At 37.4% G+C, this 13,360-nt stretch overlaps 1 protein-coding gene across 2 annotated transcripts in view; it reads right to left on the bottom strand.

Moving 5' to 3' along the window:
* LOC134211019 (protein FAM13A) overlaps nucleotides 1-13,360 on the bottom strand; it is an 85,591-nt gene that overhangs the window by 23,813 nt on the left and 48,418 nt on the right. The window lies entirely within an intron of this gene.

Here is a 13,360-nt window from a genome sequence, read left to right on the forward strand (position 1 = left end):
TCATCAAGTGCTTTTTCGTGTGTATGATCAAGACTACTAACGACTTTTTGGCGAGGAATAAATTGTAATGCTCATAACACACCAAATCCACCCCGCCCCCAAAACTTCATGTGAAGGTGGCTAAGACTTTGAATCTGCATCCTCGCCATCGATTGCTCAATTCATCAAAATGGAAAATGCTCATGAGTTAGAAAAATCCTTATCTAATGTACAACAGGCAATTGTGGACCAACACTACGTCGATAATGATTTTAAATACGGAGATACAGAAATAGCAGCAATTGAATTAACTGAGAAGGTGATCATGGCTTTCAGCTCATTTGTTTTAATCTTTAGAGTGATTTTTTTTTTAATAATTGTTAAGTTCATCACTGTTCAACTCAAAATCGATAGTTCAATTAATTGTTAGTTCAATAACTCTTTGCGAACAGATGCAGAAGAATCAAGAACCGTTCGTATATTTGGACTATGTTGGAATCTTAATACCGATGAATTTGTGTTTCTATTAAATTTTCCACAATTAGAGAACGCGCTGCGATAATATTGCTGAAATTTATTATGGGAATATTCGATCTGTTGAACGTACTAGGCTCGATAAAAATTCATCTCAAAACAATGTTGCAGGAGTTATCAGCCCATATTCGCAAAACATCTCCGTTTAAGTTTTCTCCACGCAGAGGAATTTGTTGTTAAAGTTTTCAAACTCGTTTTATATAAAGAAAAACAAAAAAGGTAGAAAATTGAATAAAACGGCAAATTTTTCTGATACTTTGACATAATATCCCTCACTTTTAAACAATTAAAAATTAAATAAATCATAACTATGTTTATTTTTTGTGTAGCAGTGCATCAAAAGAGAAATACGAACTCGACCGATCAGTCTGCTGTCGTCGATCAACAGAACTTTCGAGAAACTTATCTAATCCAGACTTCTGAACCGCACCGAATAATATACTCCCGGAAGAACACCTAAATGTCATGTCATACCATTTTCGTAACAAATGTTGAAATGCAAGAAATTGTAAAAATCACTTAAAATTGGATAGCTGAAGTTGTGGAGTTTAAAATTGAATACCAGTGTAAGAAAACATTAATCTTTGAGTTGCTTTATATTTTTTGGCAAGCATGTGAGGAAATAACCATTATCGTTGGAGATTTCGGATCAAGAAAGATCACTAAGATATTAAAGTATCTTCATACATATAACAAAGTCTTTTGAACAAGAATCATGAGCTCAAACTCTGTTATCCAGCTTTTTACGATAGCCATAAACTTGATGAGACACCCCTCGATAATGATAGATGCTGTGTACAGTAAACTATAACAGCATCGAGGTTGCATTGATATTTAGTTTGTATCAGGGTTCGTAATGCTCACTCAATCTCAGGAGCACATGATTTTCCCTCACGAAAGTTTTCGGGGAGAAATCGCTTTTCGGGAAAGAAAAACAGCCTGGAGAGTGAAAACAATTTTTCGCTCACTTCGATTGCCGACAAACGTTGGTTTGCTCTTTTTCATTCATATTCGAGTCTTTTCGTGGCATCATCAATGCAAATGGTAGTAGCTTATGAGGAACAAATAACTTATCGCTATCATACAGATAGCGTGGTGGTGTGGTTAAAGTATGCGCATCCCCACAGCTATTATTGTTACTATTCTGGGTTCGAATCCCGGCGCGGCCATACAATTTTGTAATTGTTCTGCGATAATTCTCGCGAAAAGTGAGTGAGAGGTAAAAGTGATGAAACGAAAAAGGATTTTCATCTAACAGGCAAGATTTTCGTTTATCTTCCAATGCTAATTCTAGAGAAAAGATTGATGGGTGAAAGATGATCCTCAACATAAACAACGAAACAAGATTTTCCCTTGGCCCAAAAAATGCTTGCTTTGGTCTCATTGAAATGAAAAGTCGAAACCCTGGTTTGTATTATTATCTGTCAAAAATTTTCATTTACGGATAATTGTTTACAAATTACGGTTAATCAATTTTAATACCTATTAAATTTTTTATAAATAATTTCAATTCTAGCGAACCGAGAAAGCAAGATTTTACAGCGAGCAATGTAGTAAATTTATGCCAAGTTTTAGTTAATCGTTTTGAGGAATGCAACGGGGAACCTGAGAATATGACATTGTAACAAAAAACAACTGGCAATTGCTGCGTGTGCAAAGTTTAAATATTTTGCAGTCACTAATGAGCACTGAAGATGTCTCCTATGTATTAAAAAATAAAAAATATTATAAAATTTACTCTGTTATTGTCAACGACTGGGATGTAGTCATTCTTGGTGACCTCAATTTTTCTAAAATTCCTTTAGTCTACGACGTTGGACGTTCCTGGAATCCTTTCATACCACAACACTTTACGTGATAGCTATAGTAACGCGATTTGTCAGTAACCTCTGCGCCGATAAAAAAAAGTCTGGAGGCATTATTTTAAACTCATCCGGGATTAAAGTACCATTGCATCAATTAATAACTATAGAAGTGCATGTATAGCACTAACTTGAGTATCGCCTATAAGCTAATTTCCAATACGGTAAGCTTGCGAAAAGCCAAAAAGAAGTTAACCGTTAATGCCACATTCTTAAGCAATTTGATTTCGAATCCTTTTCCAGTTCTAGTCGTTAAGCAAATAGAGTACATTCGCAAACTATTTGCGATTTATAACATGTAATTGTTAAAAAAAAACAAACCTAGTTTCAACTTATAAGTTTTTTGCATAATTTTTCTTTATAACGACTTTATTTTCACTGAAACCTCATTGAAACACATATTGTGTAATAGCTTATAAATTATTTCTTGCTCGCTTTCAAGGAGTTTATAATCTTAAGAAAAATCCGTCGCTCCAAAACAACAGATTCACAACTCTCCCTCATATAGGTATTTTGTTTTCCGCATTATTTGTGCACAGGCCTGTGGAAAAAAAGATTCAATATTGCGAGTTGTAGTGACGAAATGATGATGTAGAAAGTTCATCCTTCCACCATATTCTTCAAATGGAAAAGAATAAAGTGCATATTCCGCCAACCACATAGACCGTACCTAAAAAGATTAGAAAATTAGATATATTGGATATGTATTTACTTTTGGAATTGAAACTTGAGAATAAAAACTTTTGAAGTTTCATTGTAAACAAAAAGTTTACATAACAATACAGCATACTTCGATCTAAACCGGGCAAATTTATGGTGGACAACCCAAATGTCAAAAGGGGTGATTTAGATATTATAGCAGATTAGGAATAAAAAGCTGGATACATATATCTGACTGTAACAAATTATGTCTATGTATCACATCATCAAACAGAATTTCTCCCAGTGACCTACTGACAGCGTTCTGTGCGCTTACCTAATAGTTTCTACATTTCCTGGTTTAGAAGAATTTATTACATATCGAAGGCAAGGCAAGTACTCTAACAAAGTGTTTACGAAAAACTATACTGGAGCACCTGTGAGTCCGATGGTAAACATATCACCCTTATCTAGAAATACAGCCTGTCATCAACCCTAAGTACTCCACGACACCACATAACATATAGGCATCTTCGCCATGGAATGTGGGCCTTCGATGATTTTGGAACGCTAGCGAACCTAGCGGTGGAAGTCAAGCTTCACTGAACAACGCACATTAGACAGAGCAGCATCGCATGCTTTGCTTTCTCTTTCTGTCGCCCTGGATATACGGGAGTGCCGTTCGTCGATTGTTGATACACAAAGAGCCTACTTTGAAATTTGCAGTTTGTTCTATGATGTCTATCTGTTTTGTGACGACACGTTACAGAAGAGCAATCTCGAAGAGCAAGAGATACGATGATAAATGTTTCTGTTGTTGCTAATAAGCAAGGTGAATTGTTTTTTGGTAGATATTTTATGAATGTTTTCCACGTCATTACTTTCCGATGCAAAAATTATGTTTTCATGTTTTATTTTATTGCAGCAATTCAAAATATGCAGGAAGAGATCATGAAACCTGTAACGCGGTTACAAAATTAAACAAGGTTGCAATTAAATTCTAATTTTAATTCGATTAGCCATCTTTTCGTCTATAAAGATTGATTAAATCGAAAGCCAGAATGCAGCCATAATTGGCATTTTTATTAATTGTCGCGCCTCCTAGTTGTCGATAGTTCAACCACACTATTTCCTTATCCCGAGACAATTTTATGACCACTCACGGGCTTAATTTGCTTGTTTGTCTGATGAGTTCGTTTTTTTAACGGCAATTGTTTGTACATCTTTTATATTAAATGTAACAAAGAAATAAGAAAATCCAATCAAAGGTCTTTCCAAGTCGGACAGTGATTAGAAGCGGACGTGGTCCCAGAACATTGTGGAATCTTTATAAAAGTGACTGTTAGCTGTTCGAAGACTTAGAGTGAGTCAGATTTTGTTAGAATAATCCAACATTATATTATTGTAATGTAATCTCATTATTCTAGTATTTGGAAAGTACATAAAAGTATAGTGGAAATTAGGCAGGCCCAAGTGAGAGGAAACGCAGATTTCCTATGTGAGTCCTTAGAACCGCCATAATGGTGCGAAAGATTTTAATGTGTAGTACGTGTCATTTTTTTGTAGATCTTTTAAAGATATTAGCTGCCATCAAACCAAACCAGCCAAACTTTGAATCTGCTGCTCGAGGCTCAGGTAAATGCGTTTTGTTATGTGTTTTAATCGGAATGAGGGTGTGCCCTCAAACCCCCTGGGATTTGTTTTCTAAATTGAACTCCCAATATTTTCTTCAATAGCATCTCCTGGTGTTCAGCTTTCATACGCTAAAATACGATTAGCTATGAAAATCTTCAAACGTATGATTGCTATCATTTATTCATAACTGCAAAGTTTCATAAAAATAATAAACTCACATTTTGACGTTTTCTCATTTTTAGTTTTCCTTCAAGTAGCCACAACTGGAATTTGAACGTCAGGAATAAAGATGTATACCGTCATTGGGGGTAACATTGGGTCATCGCTCTCACCAACAGTATCTCGATACATACTATTTTACAAGCGATCCAAGTAGTCGAAAAAAATGACTCATTCTCACCCCAATTTGACCTTTTGTCCAGGCATTGAAAGCGTGGGTAAAGCGGACGGGCATTGATCTAATTAAATCATAACGTCCTACGCCAGTTAGTGAGCAGCCTTGCTCAGATGGATACAAAACAACGATTATGAATGATCATTGCTACGTAAACAACGAGCAACAAAGTTCGCCAAGCCAAACTTGGTATGATATCCATGGAAGCTACGACTTGAGCATTACCTGAACAGGATAAGATAAATTAGTTCTACATTAATTACCTTTAAACCTCTTTAATTTATTGATTTCTCATGAGGTGGACGGATTTTGGTGCTGTACGGATTTTGGTCCCGCACGGTATACACTCAGCTTTCAAGATGCTGGGATGGAGGAGAGAAAGTATCAAAGCCTCCCATGCAGTGTATTAGGGTTCCATACTCATAGTGAACTTAATTTTCCTAATGTCTAAAAAAAATCTAACAGCGTGTGGTAACAACACTCATTGTTAGGTTACCAAGTGATTTGCTTCACTCAATTGTCTCTAATTGGTGAGCGATGAAGATCTTTAAACTTTGAACTCCACATTTCAGCGATCAAGAAAGCTTCATCGATTAGGCCCCAGTAGAGCATCAAGTTGGCATGAACTTAGCCGATTTTTACTCATGATCTGATTTTTTTCAATGCCTGCTCTTGCCTGTCTATGACGGTACTCTTTCTATTATTGTTTTGCATTCAATTATTTAAAAAAAATATTTAAATTGTTTTAACGATCAAATTCTTCCATCAGGCGATGATGATTGTATTCGTAATCCTAATCTCGAGACGGAAGAGGTAGTCTCTCGTATAGGAACAAAGTTCATCATACTAATCGAATGTGTTATCAGTAGCAAAATGTCTATTACAGAGTCTAATTAAATTATTCTTTAATGAGGTCCGGGTCCGGATCCAAGGTAGGTTCGAAGAAAATAATCAAAACTTTTTTTTGTGGAATGTCTTCACTTGCCGTTTTAAGTATTCCACTTACTTTAATGTAACTTAACAGATGGAAATCTCAACAATGAGGTCGTCTTCAGTGACTACCTGACTAACGAATTTGAATTATGTATCTCAAAGTTACAACAAGTTTTGATAATAAATGGAATAGTTCTCACTGATTTTATAACAAATGATTATTCTATTTATAAAAGTGTTTAATTGACTTGAAGGGAGACTTATAAAGCATCAAATTTGTTTAAGAAGCAACATTTGAAGAACCTAATCATAAGTACTGATTATACAACTCGTTGATTAATAAAGACCAAGTTGATTAAACGTCCAGTTTGCATCAACACTATGCAAGGAAATACTGTGCGGTCAGCAAGTAGCGGGCAGTCTAACAGAATATGAATTATTCAGGTAGTTATTAGTGAGAAACTGGCACGAGGCGGTTCGATTAGATTAACCGTCTCAGCCAGCGCTAATCTATCCTTCTGTAACTATAGTCTAGCATCATAGTCGACCGGTGATAATTACCTAATGTTGGTTTGTTGTATTTGTCGTGCGGTGGCAGCTAAAAATAGAACCCAACTGATGCGCAGTAGTTTTGGGAACTAAGGGCAGCAGAAGGAAAATGCCATGTTTTTGTTTACATCGCACGAGTGAGTGGCGAGTCTGGATGTAATGCGTTCGGGGGACACACTTAATGAGTTTATTATCGTTTCCGTCAACAACTGAATTGGGCAACCCGAGTGGTGCCCAGAAATATCTTGTTAATAGTGTAGATTGGATGTTTTTTTGTAGGGGTATCTTAAGGCCAATGTTCCTCGTGGCGACTTCATTTTGGAGACATTATTATGAGACTATCCGTGGATTTTTCATGTGAAATTTTACTGAGCTTCCAAGAGAAATTCTATCAAATTTCCATTCTTCTAAGCTTTGATGGGAAATTTTTCATATAAGAGGTCTGCCTTTTAAATAATTTTCTACAGAAACGCTTGTAAGCAATCTTTATGCATGAATAAAACTTTCTGTGACTAATACTTCTAGTCATTCTAAGACTATTGGCATCAAAATAGCCCAATCAAACAAGATCATTTTGGCTGTCTTTATATCCACCAGTCAGTGTATAAAGCAATAATATCGAATCATTTCATCGTACAGACACACAACTTACAACAATACAACATCTCCATTCTCTACGCAAAATAGATAGCTTTTCCGCCCTTTCAAGTATTTTAAATATGTTTTAAAATTGCTCCTGAGGCAAAAGGCTTTATTAGTGTGCAAAATGACGCTTGCATGAGAAATAAACAGTGAACGCATGGTTGTTTGTAAATCTTGGCGTATTGGACGAATAACTATAACGGGTGAGTAGAAAATACTTCGAAAAAATCGTTGAATTTTCGATTTTTGTCAACTTTTGATATTCAATAACTAATATTTAAATGTAATAATAAGAATCACACAATTTGCACAATTCTTGCCTATCGTTCTTTAATTTACTTTCCTTCAAATTTGTATAAAATGCGCCAGTTGGGTAAAAAGCGCAACCACCTTTTCTTGGTTTAAAACATACATTATGTCTCAAACCCGTCACAATCAAATTTGAGCTGCTTGAGCTTGATTGACTGCTCGTAGTTGCTACCCCATTATGACCAGATCAGCTGTTCTTGCACAGGGAACCAACAGATGTTTACTTGGGACTAGCACACATCTTCAATGTACAAGTACTGGTGATCTCATGTGTTAGGTCATACTGGCGCCTGCCACGTCAGAATGCAAGTCAATGTAGGGAAGGGGGAGGAAATGATGATGCAATCACTCGCCCACTGCAAGCCGAATATACCTCTGCACTTGCCACGAGATCATGCGGAATTTGTTGGAATGTTTGGGTTAGGTTTGAGAGGCAGAGGTCCGTCTTGGTTAACGAGCTGCCAATGTGATGGATAGGAGAAGGCAATTGATGGATGTAGGAAACGAGCTCTATAGCTCGTTTCCAATTCCATCAGATTCTATCTCGAGTTGAAAGTATAGGAATAGTAATGGAAACTGTATGGAAGTTCATTTCCAGTTCTAGCGATTGCTAGAACATGAGAAATATAGAGAAAGATACAAAGTAGGAGAATGGAATGGACCTGGGATTGAACCCACGACCTCCTGCGTATGAGGCAGAAGCAGTAGCCATATGACTACCAAGCCCACTACAAAGCCGTTTTCAAATCAAATTTAGTCGAAAACTCAGTTTTAAAGTTTTGTGAAATAGAATGTTATTTTGGCACTTACTGACGCAATTTCGGAATTTACATCCTTAATGCTTTTTCTTTGGATACACAAAAAAATCTCCTTATTACCATCAGTCTGGCACATTGGATTGGACGGGGAAGGGCCATTTAGCCGAATACCGCTCGGACGAATGTCATTTGGCCGAAGGCCACTAGGCCGCAAGTTGTTTGGCCGAATATACCATTTGGCAGAACAGACCTTTAGGCCGAAAGGGTAATTTGGCCGAAAGGGTCATTTGGCCGAAAGGATCATTCGGCCGAAAGGGTCATTTGGCCGAAGGGGTCATTTAGCCAAAAGGATCATTTGGCCGAAAGGGTCAGTTGGCCACAAATGGTCATTTGGCTGCAAGGGTCATTTGGCCGGAAGAGTCATTTGGGCGAAAGGGTCATTTGGCTGAAAGGGTCATTCAACCGAAAGGGTCATTTAACCGAAAGGGTCACTTGGCTGCAAGGGTCATTTGCCCGGAAGGGTCACTTGGCCGGAAGGGTCATTTTGGCCGGAAGGGTCATTTGGCCGAAAAGGTCATTTGGCTGGAAGGGTCATTTGGCCGAAAGAGTCATTTGGCCAAAAATGTCATTTGGCTGCAAGGTAGGGTGGATGTTTCTGCATACATTTTTGCATATAAACTTCCAACAAGTTTAGCACCGCCCAAACGTTGACCGAATTGGCTGAAATTTTGTCCAGAGCATTAGAGCATCAAATAGAACCGAATAAGAGGGCGGCCCATCAAAAAAAATTAAAAAAGTTTCCCGTACTAATTTGAGCCACCCTACTGCAAGGGTTATTTGGCCGAAAGGGTCATTTGGCCAAAAGGGTAATTTGGCTGAAAAGGTCATTTAGCCGAACGGGTCGTTTAGCCGAACGGGTCATTTGGCCGAAAGGGTCATTTGGCCAAAAGAGTCATTTGGCTGCAAGGGTCATTTAGCCGGAAGGGTCATTTGGGCGAAAGGGTCATTTAGCCGAAAGGATCATTTGACCGAAAGGGTCATTTGGCCAAAAGGGTCATTTGACCGAAAGGGTCATTTGGCTGACAGGGTTATTTGGCCGACAGGGTCATTTGGCTGAAATGGTAATTTGGCCAACAGGGTCATTTGGCCGAATGATACAGTGAGATGTCTCACGTCCTCATTTTTTCGCGTGGCATTGTGGCATTCGGCCAAATAGCATTCGACCGAATAGGTTTCAGCCAAATGACCCTTCCCCGTTCTCCGATATTCCCATGGAAAACTGTTTGGAACATTTAACATAAAATTTGTAATTTCTCCGGAAAATTCTTCGGTATTTTAATGGGAAACTTCCAATAAGTAGTCATTGAAATTTTTATTTAAAAAAAAATCTATGTGGCTTCCACGAGAAAATGTGTATAATGTAGTTTATAACAAGTCGAGACGTGTGACGCCTCACTTATTTCTCAAGTCCTCATTTTCAACTTCTCACTGCGCATTTTTCGACTTCCTACTTCCCACTATTATTATTATTAACTTCAAACTTTTCACTTTTACAATTGTTTGGCCAAACGACATGGCCAAAACCATATGATCATATGGCTGTTATGAACTGTTCATCTAAACGGGATGATCGGCCGTATGACCTTTGTGTCTAAAGTCAAATGAAATTTTCAACCAAATGACATTTTCGGCCAAATGGCTTGTTCTATCAAACGACTTTTTCAGCCAAAAGGCTTCTTTAGCCGAACAAGTTTTTCGGCCATATGACCTGTTTTGTTCTGTTAAGTTAAGGTCCAGATGGAGTTTGGCCTAATGATTTGATCGGCCTTGTGACGTATTCGGCCAAATGGCTTTCGGTAGAATGACTTTCGGCCAAACAGTAATTTTTCTTGTGCTGGCATTGCTAATTCGGTCATCAGAGCGCTGGACTGTTCCGTGGATTTGGTTTTGCCGGGTCGTTCAAAGAAGTGCTGTATTTGGAGGTAGATGGAATTGGCAAGCCGGATTTGATAAGCGGAAAGCGAGATTAGACGGTCGATGGTCGTAGCGGATTCAGTTAGCAGTATACCGGACTGGACAGCCGATAAAATTGTTAACAGATTGATAGGTTGCAAAAGCCAGGTAAGTGACGGATAGATGTGTCCAATGAAGAGAAATGATCTAAAAGTCCGATACAGGAGTGCCTACGAGTTTAATGGTGACCTAGACCAGAAACATTAGCACGCTAATTGTGTCCAAAATGATACCCAACAAACAATTGCTGAATAAGCTAGTTTTTGACTGAAGAAGTCTATTTTTGACTGAATAAGAACTTTACCAGCTTCCGTTGTTGAGTAACTTTATAACAAATATTTCCTTCCAATTATGTTTTTGAATAACTTATTAAATTGTTCATCAAGTCCATCCTAAATCGCATAAATTTAAGCATTTTACATCAAGAAACACCCGAAACAAAAAGTGGGGATCATGTGTGTCCAGTTTCGCCTTTCGTTTTCACTCAACTGTTTCTTTTGTATTCGAAAAGGCTCGATTTGCCATTTTTGGGAACTATACAAACTGTGAACAATAAAAATCAGATAAATTCGTCGATGCTGAATAATGAGGCGTTCAAGCTCAGTTGAAGAATATTACTGGATCGATAAATCTGATCAAACCTATAATTAATTTACCTGAGGTAAAATTATGGTTCATTTGCAACGGTGTGCAATAAAGCGCTCAAATTAAGCAGCAGTGTGCTGTTTCAACCGGACTCCCAAAGCGATAACGACAACTAGCGGCATATTTAATTTGTAAAATTATCGCCACCTCCGCCCTGAACTTGGTTGGACGTCATCGTAGGAAATAAACCAACCACACAATCATTAGCCACTTAAGAAACAGTTTGCAGCCAATTGCAAACTCGCTGTTTTCAGTGAACAACTTTCGCTCGTTGAATGATTTGGTATAATGTATAATGGTATAAAGCATATGTTCTCATTCATTCAGGTTTTACATGACAATTTTGTAACGATATCATTGTCACAATTGATAATGATTCTAGATCATTGAGACATGTCTAATGCTTATGTTTCGGTAAAATTAAGGTATTTCCCTTACTTCTGATAATGAATCTAAATTTAGCTGATAGTTATTAGTTATCAACTATATCTAAATAAATGAGACCTCTGAGTTTCGCCTGAAGGCTGTTTTCATTTATTCTCAATAACAAATCGATAAAGTTCTATTCAAAGTCTGATTTCAAAATATGCTCATTAGTAGTTGGACGTCAGAAACATTGTTTGTCCTATTATATTCATCCACGGTATCATAATTATCACATATCAAAAGTTATTAGACAAAACCTTGAGGTTCATTCATTATTGATGTAATCTTGGCATGACCTCCTTTCTTCCATGTCGCATTTTGTGAATAGGAGTCACGTTTTCCATCTCTCTTCTGAAACCGAAACATCATTTGTGCATGAGCCCTCTGACATAAAAACTTGTAAGAGGTACTTATCAAAAAAAACTTTTCCTTCGAAAAGTACCACGAAAAAAATTGACTACTCTTCTCTGTCTGAATTGTATGTCAATCAATTACACTCTGTAATAATAACCTGGTCTATATTTAGATCAACACCTACCAATCATCCTAAATGGTGGTTGTTTGGCACGAGCCATCAGCACAAGTGCACTTGTGATGAGCAAAGTGAAGAGTCATGCACGCTGTTAGTTGGCGTGTAAATAGCGTAAGGTACACTTGTACCGGCGGGTAAGTAGCTGTCGTGCAACTTTTCAGTCGGTTCGGCTGATGATACTGACAGCCTAAAACTTTTGGGCTTTTCATTCTCAACTTTCTTAGTAGACTGAAGGTCACGCATGTTGATGGGTTGTCGTTAAAAATAGATAAAATATCGACAATTCTGGTCGTATTGTACCGTTGTGCTTACTATCTTATGATTATCGAAACCTCTCAAATTTTATTTCTAAAATCGCAAATCAAACACTAAATAACCAAGGTTCTGCCAAATCGCACTAAGCTCCAATAATAAAATCACCCATTTTTGCCAAAACATTCGTGTGGCAGATCCAATCGATCATAAATCGTAAAAAAATATCTCTCAATCCCTTGACTGAGGATATTCAACAACAAATGTCAACATGAATTATCATAAATTAACTCCCGTTTTCTTTCTCCGAACACAATATTACAAGTCAGTCAGAAAGAAACTTGAGGCGGTTTTACATAACTTTGACCAAATTAAGAGCTAATTAATGTATATAAGAAGAATCTGTTGAGCATTGAGAAAACAATTATTTAACTACTCCTGATTTGCAATCAAGCTTCAAAAATATGAACGATTATCTCATTCCAAAAATATGTAAACAAACTGTGAGGTACAGAATGGTCACCTGTTAATTTGTTTTCTTTATTTTGTGTTTATTATGCCAACGTGACTACCTTGCTGTCGCATTGCAAGTGCTTGTCGTAGGGTGGAAACAGCTGACGTAGGCGGGAAGCACTCAGAAAAGCTGGATCAAGCAAACGTCTCCACAAATGAATGCATATCAAACATCGATTTCAATTCGAAGCTGTATACTGTATACTGAATTGGCTATTAACTATTTCCTTAAGTGGGAATGCACAATTGATTCGATTACCTAAATGTCGACAATGACGTCAACGTGAAGGTGGTACTGGCATCAACAATAGGGTTAGACGCAATCTCAATAGTTGAACAATTGATTCAAAATATGAAAGTCGATTGTATACGGATACTCGCCGGCGCAAGTATGTATCAATAATTTCAAACATTGATGGATTTTTAATTTGTTTCGTGCGTTCTAAAGTTAGTATTAATAGATTTCAAGGTATATTAGAAATGGGAAATATTTCTCGCCGTAACAAACGACCCCCATATAAACAAGACTAAGCAAAATGGTTTTTACTACGGCGAGGAATTGTTAATTCCAAATTCAGAAAAAGTCATGTATGGAGATCTGTTCGAGTCAATGTGGACGAAAATTATTCCTGTTTATATGATCTTACTGTGTAGCGGGTCATCATATCGCTAAAAGATACCTATTTATTCCTACAGTAGCATTATTTTTCTTCTCATTGGCATTACATCCCCACTGGGACATTGC

The sequence above is a fragment of the Armigeres subalbatus genome, chromosome 2, assembly GCF_024139115.2.
Source record: "Armigeres subalbatus isolate Guangzhou_Male chromosome 2, GZ_Asu_2, whole genome shotgun sequence".
Lineage (NCBI taxonomy): Eukaryota > Metazoa > Arthropoda > Insecta > Diptera > Culicidae > Armigeres > Armigeres subalbatus.